The sequence below is a fragment of the Protopterus annectens genome, chromosome 8.part0 (genome assembly GCF_019279795.1).
Source record: "Protopterus annectens isolate FY-2018-M chromosome 8.part0, PAN1.0, whole genome shotgun sequence".
NCBI classification, from domain to species: domain Eukaryota; kingdom Metazoa; phylum Chordata; order Ceratodontiformes; family Protopteridae; genus Protopterus; species Protopterus annectens.
The window spans coordinates 1,650,358,866-1,650,376,912 of NC_056741.1; positions in this window are offsets into that span (position 1 = coordinate 1,650,358,866).

Consider the following 18,047-nt stretch of genomic DNA (forward strand, 5'->3'; position numbering starts at 1 on the left):
TCATTCACTGTTGCTATGTCTAGGCTCTTAACTATTCAAATATGGTGGTGTCAGACCTCTCATGTGTACAAACATTTGCAGGTTGTCCACATTTCTGTCTCATATTTTGGTCAATATCTCATGCACAGCTTTTTCTGGCAAATCACTCTGGGCTCAAGTCAGAATATAGTGACAAACATTCAAGTTTCAGACTTCATACCCTTCCAAACATCCCACAATCTAAACTGTTTGCGTTTGTTGTAACATTATTTGTAATGTGTCCCTGGTTTTGGGCCTTTGCTCCACATATTTTATTACTTGGTGCAGATATTTTCCTGTAAGAGGTTGTGGGGTATGGGCAGTGATTATCCTGCTGTGAGTATGTGTGTGGTTTGCAAGGTGCTACAGTGACATTATTACCTACTAGCTACCAACTAGCATGGCTGTTTCTGTTCACACACTACTATATGGAAATCCACTAGTTTTGACAGTAATTCTAAATGACATGCTTTGTGTACTACACATCCTATATTCCCTTTACATTCATTCCTACTATTACATGATATATTTATTTTAGCACAATGTTCTTGTATAAGAGTCATGGCTTAGTGGTAAGTCATACAGACTACTGTTTCCAAGGTCCTGAGTTTGGGACTGACAGTGGGATTTTATTTTGCTCTTGAACTGACTACAGGACCTGTCAATCAGAGTGACTAAGGCACTTTTAAGCAGTTGTAACTGGGTTAGTGCTGGTTTGCGCGGAGCTCACGGATGTCCACTAGCATTTAGCTCCGCTCACACAAGCGCACACCCGCTTACAACCGCTTAAACGTGCTTACTCTTGCGCACACCCACGCTATTTTCTTTGAAAGAAATGAAAATGGGGAGACAGGAAAGTGGTGAAAAAGGGGTCACAAAGAGGGTAAGACAGTAGGGAAACAAGCTTGGGATTTGCAGGAGGGATGTAGGTAAGGCCCATAGCTGCCCATTTCTTCATCAGCAACAGCTGTGCATATGTTTGTAATTTGGTGTGACATTTGATACCTTCCACCCTTGAGAGAGGTGTAAGGACAACAATAATACTTGTTGTATAGCCAATTGTAATTGATAGTTTCCATGTCTGGTAGACATATGTGCGGAATGGGCAGCTATGTATGGTGCGTAATTTTTTTGTGGGTGCAGAGTGCCCTTTTTTTTTTTTTTCAGGTGAGAGTGGTATGTCAGGTGAAGGAAGTCGGTATAGCTGGGGAGGTAGGTTGGGTAGGTCAACAGACAAAACAAACAAGATGCATACAGCGGCGGTGTATGACACGTGTGGGGGGGTTACACAATTAACGAGGACGGAGGTTTGGATATCCAGAGCCCATGAGCCCACAGATGGCAACAGTGGAACTGATATCCCCCACCCATGGGCAGTTGCCACTGTTCCTTCACTGCCCAGGATGGGGCTGTGCTGGGGGCTGTTTAGGCCAGGCAACAGGCATGCCCGTAAGTTGTGCCACCTGTGCCTCAAGCTGGCGTAGGGGCTCGAGAACAGAGTCCCGGATCTCCCTATGCACCACAGTCCGGACGCTATGGAGGGTGAGTGGTGGTTCTCCTCTGGCCACGCTTGCAGAGGGGGGATGGGTCCCATCCCCTGCAGCGATTCTACTCGCAGGTGGCACTGGGCCACCGGAGGAGGGTCCAGACTGGGCACTAGTGCCAGGTGCACTCGCCAGCTGAGGTGGGAGAGGTGGGTCCGCTGGAACCCGCCTTCCCTGTCGTCCTATGTTTTGCATTATGTCATGACAGTTTGGGTTAGTAACATACAATACCATTCGCAATTAGTTGTAAGAGCATGCATTAGTATTCCCATTAACCAAACACCCAGATATTCACACCATTGAACAGCAAGCATAACACAAGCATAATTTGAACAACAATACAAAGTCCAACAACATGCAGGGTTGATTGATGGCAACAGGCCATCAGGTTTGGATGTATGAACAGGGCAGATGCATCAACGGACATGCAAATATTTATGACCCATGAGGACAAATGTCCAGGGGTGTTAATTGTGATTGCACATACCATTTCACGTGGAATGGATTATATGTGGTTATAGGGTGGGGTGAAGAAAATATTATTAGCACCTTCGAATACCAATACATATGCTGTATATTTCTAATAGCTACAGATATATACACACTACTGTTCTAACTACAGTTTCCTATATGATAACTACTTCAATTTGGTGATAGGACTGTTACTGCTACATCAATATACATTTTATTGTTATTCATACACGCTCATATCTGGCTTTGTTCAGCTACATCATCCTGCTACATTTGCTTTATATAGCTATAGACAACTGTGGATGTTTGATATTTCAGACAATCATACTATCTGCATATTGCAGACTGAGAGCAGCATATCCAGATTTTGGCATACACATTCCAGCTGCTGCAACACTTTGGACACATTTCACAGTTTGGTTCTACTTGTCACATTCATTTCATTCTGTACTGACTGCAGTATACTTTATACAGGGGTTATTACTACTTTATTGGTGGATTAATAACTCTTTCTCACATCCTCTCACTTGTTTTCATTTTACTATTCAGGATGGTACTTACTTCTAGGCTTTATTGACATGTTTTACCTGTAGTTATTACAATCCTTTTCAGCAGTCTCACTTCTGTCATGTTTTAGTATTTCAACAGGGATATATTTCACACATGTGAGTTGCTCATCTTCTGCAGCTGTACTTTTCAGCCTGCTGCAGGTTGCGCACTATGATATTATAGGTGGGGCATCTTTATTTCAGACTTTATTTCAGACATTTTCATTTTTCTGTTTGGATTTCAGACTGCAACACACTTTTGTAATCAGGCAATACTTGCAAACACTTTTACACTGTTACTTGCACATTTTATTACTTAGTGACTACACTGCACTCTTTTGCTAACTGTCATACTTTTATATTTCTTTACAGTTACTGGGAGTGGATTACTGACCTGCCTGGTGGCACAACCACACCAGTCTATTGCCATAGGCTCTGCGGTTCGCAGAATGGACACCTGCAGCTGTAATATAAATGAAGTAATGTTGGAATACACATCTCCATAATATCAGCTAATTTAATTTCTTACATACATAATTAAATGTAACTTACTCAGTAGTGGGGCATTGGGCATTTGCTGGGCCTCCTGGATCCAAAGGTTCAATTGGTCCTGCTTGTGTCTCTTCAGGTCCGCATAGTGGTGATGGACCTGCTCACCAGTCCTTGGAATCCCTGTGGCACTGGTAAGATCATGAGCCAACCGGTCCCACGCCTCAGCCCTATATGCTCCCCACAGGACCTGGCCCTGCATGAGTTGGGCCTCATGATTGTGGACTAGGAGCCAGACCATGTATCTGGACTCCTCAACGCCCCACCTCTGTGCTCAAAAGCAACTACCCTCACCTACACCTGACATTCTGGCTGCAAGTCAGTTCTACAATCATTTATGCTGTGTATTCCCACCTATGGGGCTTATATATGCCGTTTTTCCTGCACTTATCTGTTATTGGCCATTTTGGAATTGTATCCACTTCCCAAAACCTGCTTTGTTATGCTCCACTTTCTATTCATTCCTATATATTTGCTATTACTGCATTTCTGAGAACAGCTGTTGTAGCTTAGTGGTTCAGTAACTTGACTATGGTGCATGGTATCCTGGGTTTGAACTTGGCCACTGCTTTTTATATTTTATGACTGTCTAGACAGGCTAGGGGGTGTGTCTGTGTAAAGGCAGTTTTCTTACAGCTTGCTCAACATTGCCCGTCGGTTAGCTTGTTGGCGGTGCGCAGCTCCGCGCAAATGGGGTGCGCTGGCTTACGCCTCATTTGGCTGTCAGCACACATAGTATGCTCAGCTCAGCTAGGGGCACACAGTATCAGCGTGTGAAACCACTGCTCACCTACGGGCACTCATTTTGCACCTATTAAACCACTGCTCACCTACGGGCAGATGCACTCACCTTGTTAAACTGTAGCTCAGCTATAGGCACATCTGGCATTTTTTTATTGTTTTGTTACCTCACATTTCTTCAAAATAAATGGACTAGTTCATTACATTTTACATAAAATGTGATTTTATATGTGTACATGTTTGTCAGGGACTTGCTTCGTGCTTATTTTGCAAAATATAAAAGCTAGCGTTGTGGGGGCTCGAACCATAAATGCCTGCTCTTCAGCTGATGTCTCTACCACTACACTATTGCTTCTTGGCTTACTTTGCATATTTCGTTCTTATATGCTTTCCCAGTGACTGCTAACTGTAGCTGTGCTATGGGCACGCCCGCACAAACGAGCGCACTCACAGTTAAACATCTTTACAATTTAAAAAAAAATATATCACATGTTCATTTATATATTTTCTGTTCATAGTCTGTGGGGGCATGTGTTGTGTTGTGTTTATTCACATTTCCGTGGACTCTGTCATGGGTGTTTACTTTGGGCACTTTTACTCTTCTGGGGGCGTGGCTGCTTGCAGGGCTCGGCCTACGGACACGCCCCCTGCTGTCTTACACGGGCCGTGCTAGACTTAGGTGTGATTCAACATGCTCTCATGAATATGCAGAGCATGCTGACATCACTCTGTTTAACTGCAGCCTCGGTGTAAGAGTTATAACTCTTACACGGAGGCTTCGTGAATCCTGCCCAAGGAGTTTCTAACAGTGTATGCAGTAATTTACAAACATGGTCTATTTTAAATCAGCAAGCCTTGAAGCAATCAGATAACAAAAAGTTGTTAGACAACTTTTATAAACATTAACATCATCACAGAATTAGTGGGGACCATTTTCAGAAGAGATCAGAAACAAAAAAAAATGCCAGCAAATATATAAAATAATATACTCAGCAAATATATAAAATAATTCAATCAGGCAAAAATTAAGACAATGCAGGACTCTGAAAAGTAAAAGTGCCAGGAACTATATTCATTAATGATTATATTTCCAGATTGCTTAAGAGCACTTTACAGTCAGGACACAATGAGTTTCTAACAATGTATGCAGGAATTTACAAACAGGGGCTATTTTAAATCAGCAAGCCTTATAGCAATCATATAAATAAAAGTTGTTAGACCAGTTTTATAAGCTTTAACACCACCACAAAAATAAGGAAGGGGGAACCAGCTTCAGAAGAGATCAGAAGCAAAAAAAAAAAAAAAAAAAAAAAAACAATGCCAGCAGATATATAAAATAATTCAGTCAGCAAATATATAAATGAATTCAATCAGGCAAAAATTAAGACAATGCAGAAGTCTGAAACATTTAAGTGCCAAGAGCTATACTTAGTAATGATTATGTTTCCCGATTGCTTGAGAAGACTCTTCAGTCAGAACACAAGGGGTTTCTCACAATGTATGCAGGAATTAACAAACAGGGTTATTTTAAATCAGCAAGCCTTGAAGCAATCAGATAACAAAAGAGCTGTTAGACCAGTTTTATAAACTTTAATGCCAACACAGAAATAGTGGGGACCACTTTCAGAAGAGATCAGAAACAAAAAAAAAATGCCAGAAATATATCAAATAATTCAGTCAGCAAATATATGGAATAATTCAATCATGTAAAAATTAAGACAATGCAAAACTCTAAAAAATTAAAGTGCCTTAATTATACTTATCAGCAATTGTATTCCAGATTCTTTGAAGGCATTATTCAGTCAGAAAACAAGAAGCAATCAGATAACAAAAAAGCTGTTAGACCAGTATTACAAATTTTAACATGACGACAGAAATAAGGGAGACCAGTTTCAGAAGAGATCAGAAACAAAAAAACAATGCCAGCAAATATATAAAATAATTCAGTCAGCAAACATATAAAATAATTCACTCAGGTAAAAATGAAGAAAGTCAGAATTCTGAATAAAAAAGTGCCAAGAATTATACCTCATGATTATTTTTACAGATTTCTTTAGTGCATTCTTCAGTCAGAACACAAGGAGTTTCCAAAAAGTGTATGCAGGAATTAACAAACAGGGATTATTTTAAATCAGCAACCCTTGAACCAAACAGATAAAAAAAGACCTGTTAGACCATTTTTATAAACTTTAACACCACCACAGAAGTGTGTGTGGGGGGGACACTTTCAGAAGAAAGCAGAAACAAAAAAAAAAACAATGCCAGAAATATATAAAATAATTCAGTCAGCAAATATTTGGAATAATTCAATCAGGCAAAAATTAAGACAATACAGAACTCTAAAAATTTAAAGTGCCATAATTTACACTTATCATGGTTGTGTTTTCAGATTCTTTGAGAGCACTCTTCCGTCAGAACACAAGGAGTTTCTAACAGTGTATGCAAGAATTTAAAACGGGGCTATTTTAAATCAGCAAGCCTTGAAGCAATGAGATAACAAAAGAGCTGTTAGACCAGGGTAGAAACACTTTTAGAAGAGATCAGGAACAAAAAAAAAAAAAAAAAAAAAAAAAACGCCAGCAAATATAAAAAATAACTCAGTTAGCAAATATATGGAATAATTCATTCAGGCAAAAATTAAGACATTGCAGAACTCTGAAAAGTTAAAGTGCCTATAATTATACTTATTATTGATTATATTTCCAAATTGTTTGAGAACACTCCTCAGTCAGAAGACAATGAGTTTCTAACAGTGTATGCACAAAATGAAAAAAAGGGCTGTTTTAAATCAGCAAGCATTGAAGCAATCAGATAAAAAAGCTCTTAGACCAGTTTTATAAACGTTACCACCACCATCAGGCAAAATGTAAGACAGTGCAGAACTCTGAAAAGTTAAAGTGACAAGAATTATACTTATCAGATTGTTTGACAACATTCTTCTGTGAGAACACTAAGAGTTTCTAACAGTGCATGCAGGAACTTATAAACAGGGGCTGTTTTAAATCAACATGCCTTGAAATAATCAGATAACAAAAAAGAAATTAGACCACTATTACAAACTTTAACATGATGACCGAAATAAGGAGGAGGACCAGTTTCAGAAGAGATCAGAAACAAAAAAAAAACAATGCCTGCAAATATATAAAATAATTCAGTCGGCAAACATATAAAATAATTCAATCAGGTAAAAATTAAGAAAGTCAGAATTCTGAATAGAAAAAGTGCCTAGAATTATACTTCATTATTATTTTGACAGATTTCTTGCATGCACTCTTCAGTCAGAACACAAGGAATTTCCAAAAAGTGTATGCAGGAATTAACTAACAGGGTTATTTTAAATCAGCGAGTCTTGAAGCAATCAGATAACAAAAGAGCTGTTAGACCAATTTTATAAACTTTAACACCACCACAGAAATGGAGGGGACCACTTACAGAAGAGAGAAGAAGCAAAAAAAAAATGCCAGAAATATATAAAATAATTCAGTCAGCAAATATTTGCAATAATTCAATCAGGCAAAAATTAAGACAATGCAGAACTCTAAAAATTTAAAGTGCCAAGATTTACACTTATCATGATTGTGTTTCCAGATTCTTTGAGAACACTCTTAAGTCAGAACACAATGAGTTTCTGACAGTGTATGCAAGAATTTACAAACCGGGGCTATTTTAAATCAGCAAGCCTTGAAGCAATGAGATAACAAAATAGCTGTTAGACCAGTTTTATAAACTTTAACACCACCACAGTAATAGGGGGTAGAAACACTTTTAGAAGAGATCAGAAACAAACAAACAAAGGAAAAAAAACAACGCTAGCAAATATAAAAAATAATTCAGTTAGCAAATATATGGAATAATTTATTCAGGCAAAAATTAAGACATTGCAGAACTCTGAAAAGTTAAAGTGCCTATAATTATACTTATCAGCGATTATATTTCCAGATTGTCTGAAAACACTCTTCAGTCAGAACAGATGGAGTTTCTAACAGTGTATGCACTAATTATCAAAAAAGCTGTTTTAAATCAGAAAGCTTTGTAGGAATCAGATAAAAAAGCTCTTAGACCAGTTTTATAAACTTTAACACCACCACAAAAATAGGGGTGGGGACCAGTTCCAGATGAGATAGAAACAAAAAAACAATGCCAGCAAATATATAAAAAATTAAGTCAGCAAATATATAAAATAATTCAATCAGACAAAAATTAAGACAATGCAAAACTCTGAAAACTTAAGAACTATACTTAGCAGCAGTTATATTTCCAGATTGTTTAAGAGCACTCTTCAGTCAGAACACAATGAGTTTCTAAAAGTCTATGCAGGAATTTATAAACAGGGGCTATTTTAAATCTGCAAGCCATGAAGCAAACAGATAAAAAAGTTCTTATACTAGTTTTATAAAATTTAACACCAACAAAGAAATGGGGGGAGCAATTTCAAGAGAAATCAGAAACAAAAAACAATGCCAGCAATTAGATAAAATAATTCAATCAGCAAAAACATAAAATGATTCAATCAGGGAAAAATTAAGACAATGCAGAACTATGAAATGTTAAACTGCCAAAAATTATACTTAACTGCAATTATACTTCAAGATTGTTTGAGAGTAATCTTCAGTCAGAGCACAAGGATTTTCTAACAGTGTATGCGGGCATTTACAAACAGGGACTATTTTAAATCTGCAAGCATTGAAGCAATCAAATAACAAAAAAAGTGTTTAGACCAGTTTTATAAATATTAACACCGCCACAGAAATATGGGGGTCTAGTTGCAGAAGAGATCAGAACAAAAACACAATGTCAGCAAATACATAAAATAATCCAGTCAACAAATATATAAAATAACTAATTCGGGTAAAAATGAAGACAATACAGAACTTTGAAAAGTTAAAGTGCCAAGAATTATACTTATCAGATTGTTTGAGAGCATTCTTCTGTCAGAACACAAGTAGTTACTAACAGTGGATGCATGAACTTGTAAACAGGGGTTGTTTTAAATCATCATGTCTTGAAATCATCAAATAATAAAAAAGCTGTTAGACCACTTTTAGAAACTTAAACAAGTCCACAGAAATAATGGGGGAGCAGTATCAGAAGAGACCAAAAATAATAAAAAAGAATGCCAGCAAATATATAAAATAATTCAATCAGGCAAAAATTAAGAAAATACAGAATTCTGAATAGTTAAAGTGCCAAGAATTATACTTAGTGATTATTTTTATAGATTGTTTGAGAATACTCTTCAGTCAGAACACAAGGAGCTTCTAACAGTGTATGCAGTAACTTACAAACAGGGTCTATTTTAAATCAGCTAGCCTTGAAGCAATCAGAAAACAAAAGGTTGTTAGACTACATCTATAAACATTACCATCATCACAGAATTAGCGGGGACCATTTTCAGAAGAGATCAGAAACAAAAAAAATTGCCAGCAAATATATAAAATAATTCACTCAGGAAATATATAAAATAATTCAATCAGGCAAAAATTAAGACAACGCAGGACTCTGAATAGTAAAAGTGCCAAGAACTATATTTATTAACGATTATATTTCCAGATTGCTTAAGAGCACTTTACAGTCAGGACACAATGAGTTTCTAACAGTGTATGCAGGAATTTACAAACAGGGGCTATTTTAATTCAGCAAGTCTTATAGCAATCATATAACAAAAAAGTTGTTAGACCAGTTTTATAAGCTTTAACACCACCACAAAAATAAGGAAGGGGGAACCAGTATCAGAAGAGATCAGAAGCAAAAAAAAAAAAAACAAATATATAAAATAATTCAGTCAGCAAATATATAAACTAATTCAATCAGGTAAAAATTAAGACAATGCAGAAGTCTGAAACGTTTAAGTGCCAAGAACTATACTTAATAATGATTATGTTTCCCGATTGCTTGAGGGCACTCTTCAGTCAGAACCCAAGGGATTTCTCACAATCTATGCAGGAATTAACAAACAGGGGTTATTTTAAATCAGCAAGCCTTAAAGCAATCAGATAACAAAAGAGCTGTTAGACCAGTTTTATAAACTTTAATGCCACCACAGAAATAGTGGGGAGCACTTTCAGAAGAGATCAGAAACAAAAAAAAAATGCCAGAAATATATCAAATAATTCAGTCAGCAAATATATGGAATAATTCAATCAGGTAAAAATTAAGACAATGCAGAACTCTAAAAAGTTAAAGTGCCAATAATTATACTTATCAGCAATTGTATTCCATATTCTTTGAAAGCATTTTTCAGTCAGAAAACAAGGAGTTTCTAATAATGTATTCAGGAATTTACAAACAGGGGCTATTTTAAATCAGCAAGCCTTGAAGCAATCAGATAACAAAAAAGCTGTTAGACCAGTTTTATAAACTTTAATGCCACCACAGAAATAGTGGGGAGCACTTTCAGAAGAGATCAGAAACAAAAAAAAATGCCAGAAATATATCAAATAATTCAGTCAGCAAATATATGGAATAATTCAATCAGGTAAAAATTAAGACAATGCAGAACTCTAAAAAGTTAAAGTGCCAATAATTATACTTATCAGCAATTGTATTCCATATTCTTTGAAAGCATTTTTCAGTCAGAAAACAAGGAGTTTCTAATAATGTATTCAGGAATTTACAAACAGGGGCTTTTTTAAATCAGCAAGCCTTGAAGCAATCAGATAACAAAAAAGCTGTTAAACCAGTTTTACAAACTTTAACATGATGACAGAAATAAGGGAGAGCAGTTTCAGAAGAGATCAGAAACAAAAAAACAATGCCAGCAAATATATAAAATAATTCAGTCAGCAAACATATAAAATAATTCAATCAGGTAAAAATGAAGAAAGTCAGAATTCTGAATAGAAAAAGTGCCATGAATTATACTTCATGATTATTTTTACAGATTTCTTGAGTGCACTCTTCAGTCAGAACACAAGGAGTTTCCAAAAAGTGTATGCGGGAATTAACAAACAGGGATTATTTTAAATCAGCAAGCCTTGAAGCAATCAGATAACAAAAGACCTGTTAGACCAGTTTTATAAACTTTAACACCACCACAAAAGAGTGGGGGGGGGGGTGCACTTTCAGAAGAAAGCAGAAACAAAAAAAAAACAATGCCAGAAATATATAAAATAATTCAGTCAGCAAATATTTGGAATAATTCAATCAGATAAAAATTAAGACAATGCAGAGCTCTAAAAATTTAAAGTGCCAAAATTTATACTTATCATGATTATGGTTTCAGATTCTTTGAGAGCACTCTTCAGTCAAAACACAATGAGTTTCTAACAGTGTATGCAAGAATTTACAAACCGGGGCTATTTTAAATCAGCAAGCCTTGGAGCAATGAGATAACAAAAGAGCTGTTAGACCAGTTTTATAAACTTTAACAGCACCACAGCAATAGGGGGTGGAAACACTTTTAGAAGAGATCAGAAAAAAAAAAAAAACAACGCCAGCAAATATAAAAAATAACTCTGTTAGCAAATATATGGAATAATTCATTCAGGCAAAAATTAAGACATTGCAGAACTCTGAAAAGTTAAAGTGCCTATAATTATACTTATCAGTGATTATATTTCCAGATTGTTTGAGAACACTCTTCAGTCAGAAGACAAGGAGTTTCTAACAGTGTATGCACGAACTAAAAAAAGGGCTGTTTTAAATCAGCAAGCCTTGAAGCAATCAGATAAAAAAGCTCTTAGACCAGTTTTTTAAACGTTACCACTACCATCAGGCAAAATGTAACACAGTGCAGAACTCTGAAAAGTTAAAGTGACAAGATTTATACTTATCAGAATGTTTGACAGCATTCTTCAGTGAGAAAACTAAGAGTTTCTAACACTGCATGCAGGAACTTATAAACAGAGGCTGTTTTAAATCAACATGCCATGAAATAATCAGATAACAAAAAAAACATTAGACCACTATTACAAACTTTAACATAACGACAGAAATAAGGAGGTGGACCAGTTTCAGAAGAGATCAGAAACAAAAAAAACAATGCCAGGAAATATATAAAATAATTCAGTCAGCAAACATATAAAATAATTCAATCAGGTAAAAATTAAGAAAGTCAGAATTCCGAATAGAAAAAGTGCCTAGAATTATACTTCAATATTATTTTTACAGATTTTTTGAGTGCACTCTTCAGTCAGAATACAAGGAGTTTCCAAAAAGCGTATGCAGGAATTAACTAACAGGGATTATTTTAAATCAGCAAGCCTTGAAGCAATCAGATAACAAAAGACCTGTTAGACCAATTTTATAAACTTTAACACCACCACAGAAATGGGGGGGGGTGCACTTTCAGAAGAGAGCAGAAGCAAAAAAACAATGCTAGAAATATATAAAATAATTCAGTCAGCAAATATTTGGAATAATTCAATCAAGCAAAAATTAAGACAATGCAGAACTCTAAAAATTGAAAGTGCCATAATTTACACTTATCATGGTTGTGTTTTCAGATTCTTTGAGAGCACTCTTCAGTCAGAACACAATGAGTTTCTAACAGTGTATGCAAGAATTTAAAACGGGGCTATTTTAAATCAGCAAGCCTTGAAGCAATGAGATAACAAAAGAGCTGTTAGACCAGGGTGGAAACACTTTTAGAAGAGATCAGAAACAAACAAACAAAGAAAAAAACAATGCCAGCAAATATAAAAAATAATTCAGTTAGCAAATATATGGAATAATTCATTCAGGCAAAAATTAAGACATTGCAGAACTCTGAAAAGGTAAAGTGCCTATAATTATACTTATCAGCGATTATATTTCCAGATTGTCTGAAAACACTCTTCAGTCAGAACAGATGGAGTTTCTAACAGTGTATGCACTAATTATCAAAAAAGCTGTTTTAAATCAGAAAGCTTTGAAGGAATCAGATAAAAAAAGCTCTTAGACCAGTTTTATAAACTTTAACACCACCACAAAAATAAGGGGTGAGGACCATTTCCAGATGAGATAGAAACAAAAAACAATGCCAGCAAATATATAAAAAAATTAAGTCAGCAAATATATAAAATAATTCAATCAGGCAAAAATTAAGACAATGCAAAACTCTGAAAACGTAAAAACTATACTTAGCAGCAGTTATATTTCCAGATTGTTTAAGAGCACTCTTCAGTCAGAACACAATGAGTTTCTAAAAGTCTATGCAGGAATTTATAAACAGGGGCTATTTTAAATCTGCAAGCCTTGAAGCAAACAGATAAAAAAGTTCTTATACCAGTTTTATAAAATTTAACACCAACAAAGAAATGGGGGGAGCAATTTCAAGAGAAATCAGAAACAAAAAACAATGCCAGCAATTAGATAAAATAATTCAATCAGCAAAAACATAAAATGATTCAATCAGGGAAAAATTAAGACAATGCAGAACTATGAAATGTTAAACTGCCAAAAATTATACTTAACTGCAATTATACTTCCAGATTGTTTGAGAGTACTCTTCAGTCAGAGCACAAGGATTTTCTAACAGTGTATGCGGGAATTTACAAACAGGGACTATTTTAAATGTGCAAGCCTTGAAGCAATCAAATAACAAAAAAAGTGTTTAGACCAGTTTTATAAATATTAACACCACCACAGAAATATGGGGGTCCAGTTGCAGAAGAGATCAGAACAAAAACACAATGTCAGCAAATACATAAAATAATCCAGTCAACAAATATATAAAATAATTAATTCGGGTAAAAATGAAGACAATACAGAACTTTGAAAAGTTAAAGTGCCAATAATTATACTTATCAGATTGTTTGAGAGCATTCTTCTGTCAGAACACAAGTAGTTACTAACAGTGGATGCATGAACTTATAAACAGGGTTTGTTTTAAATCATCATGTCTTGAAATCATCAAATAATAAAAAAGCTGTTAGACCACTTTTAGAAACTTAAACAAGTCCACAGAAATAATGGGCAGACAGTATCAGAAGAGACCAAAAACAAAGAAAGAATGCCAGCAAATATATAAAATAATGCAATCAGGCAAAAATTAAGAAAATGCAGAATTCTGAATAGTAAAAGTGCCAAGAATTATACTTAGTGATTATTTTTACAGAATTTTTGAGAACACTCTTCAGTCAGAACACAAAGAGTTTCTAACAGTGTATGCAGGAATTTACAAACAGGGTCTATTTTAAATCAGCAAGCCTTGAAGCAATCAGATAACAAAAAGTTGTTAGACTACTTTTATAAACATTAACATCATCACAGAATTAGCGGGGACCATTTTCAGAAGAGATCAGAAACAAAAAAAATGCCAGCAAATATATAAAATAATTCACTCAGCAAATATATAAAATAATTCAATCAGGCAAAAATTAAGACAATGCAGGACTCTGAAAAGTAAAAGTGCCAAGAACTATATTTATTAATGATTATATTTCCAGATTGCTTAAGAGCACTTTACAGTCAGGACACAATGAGTTTCTAACAGTGTATGCAGGAATTTACAAACAGGGGCTATTTTAAATCAGCAAGCCTTATAGCAATCATATAACAAAAAAGTTTTTAGACAAGTTTTATAAGCTTTAACACTACCACAAAAATAAGGAAAGGGGAACCAGTTTCAGAAGAGATCAGAAGCAAAAAAAAAAAAAAAAAACAATGCCAGCAAATATATAAAATAATTCAGTCAGCAAATATATAAACTAATTCAATCAGGCAAAAATTAAGACAATGCAGAAGTCTGAAATGTTTAAGTGCCAAGAACTATACTTAATAATGATTATGTTTCCCGATTGCTTGAGAGCAATCTTCAGTCAGAACACAAGGAGTTTCTCACAATCTATGCAGGAATTAACAAACAGGGGTTATTTTAAATCAGCAAGCCTTACAACAGTCAGATAACAAAAGAGCTGTTAGACCAGTTTTATAAACTTTAATGCCTCCACAGAAATAGTGGGGAGCACTTTCATAAGAGATCAGAAACAAAATAAATGCCAGAAATATATCAAATAATTCAGTCAGCAAATATATGGAATAATTCAATCAGGTAAAAATTAAGACAATGCAGAACTCTAAAAAGTTAAAGTGCCAATAATTATACTTATCAGCAATTGTATTCCAGATTCTTGGAAAGCATTCTTCAGTCAGAAAACAAGGAGTTTCTAATAGTGTATTCAGAAACTTACAAACAAGGGATATTTTAAATCAGCAAGCCTTGAAGCAATCAGATAACAAAAAAGCTGTTAGACCAGTTTTACAAACTTTAACATGACGACAGAAATAAGTGAGACCAGTTTCAGAAGAGATCAGAAACAAAAAAACAATGCCAGCAAATATATAAAATAATTCAGTCAGCAAACATATAAAATAATTAAATCAGGTAAAAATGAAGAAAGTCAGAATTCTGAATAGAAAAAGTGCCAAGAATTATACTTCATTATTATTTTTACAGATTTCTTGAGTGCACTCTTCAGTTAGAACACAAGGGGTTTTCAAAAAGTGTATGCAGGTATTAAAAAACAGGGATTATTTTAAATCAACAAGCCTTGAAGCAATCAGATAACAAAAGACCTGTTAGACCAGTTTTATAAACTTTAACACCACCACAGAAGTGTGGGAGGGGGTGCACTTTCAGAAGAAAGCAGAAACAAACAAACAAAAAAACAATGCCAGAAATATATAAAATAATTCAGTCAGCAAATATTTGGAATAATTCAATCAGGCAAAAATTAAGACAATGCAGAACTCTAAAAATTTAAAGTGCCAAAATGTACACTTATCATGATTGTGGTTCCAGATTCTTTGAGAGCACTCTTCAGTCAGAACACAATGAGTTTCTAACAGTGTATGCAAGAATTTACAAACCGGGGCTATTTTAAATCAGCAAGCCTTGAAGCAATGAGATAACAAAAGAGCTGTTAGACCAGTTTTATAAACTTTAACACCACCACAGCAATAGGGGGTGGAAACACTTTTAGAAGAGATCAGAAACAAAAAAAACAACGCCAGCAAATATAAAAAAATAACTCAGTTAGCAAATATATGGAATAATTCATTCAGGCAAAAATTAAGACATTGCATAACTCTGAAAAGTTAAAGTGCCTATAATTATAATTATTAGTGATTATATTTCCAAATTGTTTGAGAACACTCTTCAGTCAGAAGACAAGGAGTTTCTAACAGTGTATGCACAAACTAAAAAAATGGCTGTTTTAAATCAGAAAGACTTGAAGCAATCAGAAAAACGCTCTTAGACCAGCTTTATAAATGTTACCACCACCATCAGGCAAAATGTAAGACAGTGCAGATCTCTGAAAAGTTAAAGTGACAAGAATTATATTTATCAGATTGTTTGACAACATTCTTCTGTGAACACTAAGAGTTTCTAACAGTGCATGCAGGAACTTATAAACAGGGGCTGTTTTAAATCAACATGCCTTGAAATAATCAGATAACAAAAAAGCCATTAGACCACTATTACAAACTTTAACATGACGACAGAAATAAGGAGGAGGACCAGTTTCAGAATAGATCAGAAACAAAAAAAAACAATGCCAGCAAATATATAAAATAATTCAGTCAGCAAACATATAAAATAATTCAATCAGGTAAAAATTAAGAAAGTCAGAATTCTGAAAAGAAAAAGTGCCTAGAATTATACTTCATTATTATTTTTACAGATTTCTTGAGTTCACTCTTCAGTCAGAACACAAGGAGTTTCCAAAAAGCGTATGCAGGAATTAACTAACAGGGATTATTTTAAATCAGCAAGCCTTGAAGCAATCAAATAACAAAAGACCTGTTAGACCAATTTTATAAACTTTAACACCACCACAGAAATGGAGGGGACCACTTTCAGAAGAGAGCAGAAGCAAAGAAACAATGCCAGAAATATATAAAATAATTCAGTCAGCAAATATTTGGAATAATACAATCAGGCAAAAATTAAGACAATGCAGAACTCTAAAAATTTAAAGTGCCAAGATATACACTTATCATGATTGTGTTTCCAGATTCTTTGAGAACACTCTTAAGTCAGAACACAATGAGTTTCTAACAGTGTATGCAAGAATTTACAAACTGGGGCTATTTTAAAACAGCACGCCTTGAAGCAATGAGATAACAAAAGAGTTGTTAGACCAGTTTTATAATCTTTAACAGCACCACAGTAATAGGGGGTGGAAACACTTTTAGAAGAGATCAGAAACAAACAAACAAAAAAAAAAAAAAACAATGCCAGCAAATATAAAAAATAATTCAGTTAGCAGATATATGGAATAATTCATTCAGGCAAAAATTAAGACATTGCAGAACATTGAAAAGTTAAAGTGCCTATAATTATACCTATCAGCAATTATATTTCCAGATTGTCTGAGAACACTCTTCAGTCAGAACACATGGAGTGTCTAACAGTGTATGCACTAATTAACAAAAAAAGCAGTTTTAAATCAGAAAGTTTTGAAGGAATCAGATAACAAAAAAGCTCTTAGGCCAGTTTTATAAACTTTAACACCACCACAAAAATAAGGGGTGGGGACCAGTTCCAGATGAGATAGAAACAAAAAACAATGTCAGCAAATATATAAAAAATTCAGTCGATAAATATATAAAATAATTCAATCAGGCAAAAATTAAGACAATGCAAAACTCTAAAAACTTAAGAACTATATTTATCAGCAGTTATATTTCCAGATTGTTTGAGAGCACTCCAGTCAGAACACAATGAGTTTCTAAAAGTCTATGCAGGAATTTATAAACAGGGGCTATTTTAAATCTGCAAGCCTTGAAGCAAACAGATAAAATAGTTGTTATACCAGTTTTATAAACTTTAACACCAACAAAGAAATGGGGGGAGCAATTTCAGGAGAAATCAGAAACAAAAAACAATGCCAGCAATTAATAAAATAATTAAATCAGCAAAAATATAAAATGATTCAATCAGGGGAAAATTAAGACAATGCAGAACTATGAAATGTTAAACTGCCAAGAATTATACTTAACAGCAATTATACTTCCAGATTGTTTGAGAGTACTCTTCAGTCAGAGCACAAGGAGTTTCTAACAGTGCATGCAGGAATTTACAAACAGGGACTATTTTAAATCTGCAAGCCTTGAAGCAATCAAATAACAAAAAAAGCGTTTAGACCAGTTTTATAAATATTAACACCACCACAGAAATAGGGGGCCCAGTTTCAGAAGAGATCAGAACAAAAACACAATGTCAGCAAATACATAAAATAATCCAGTGAAC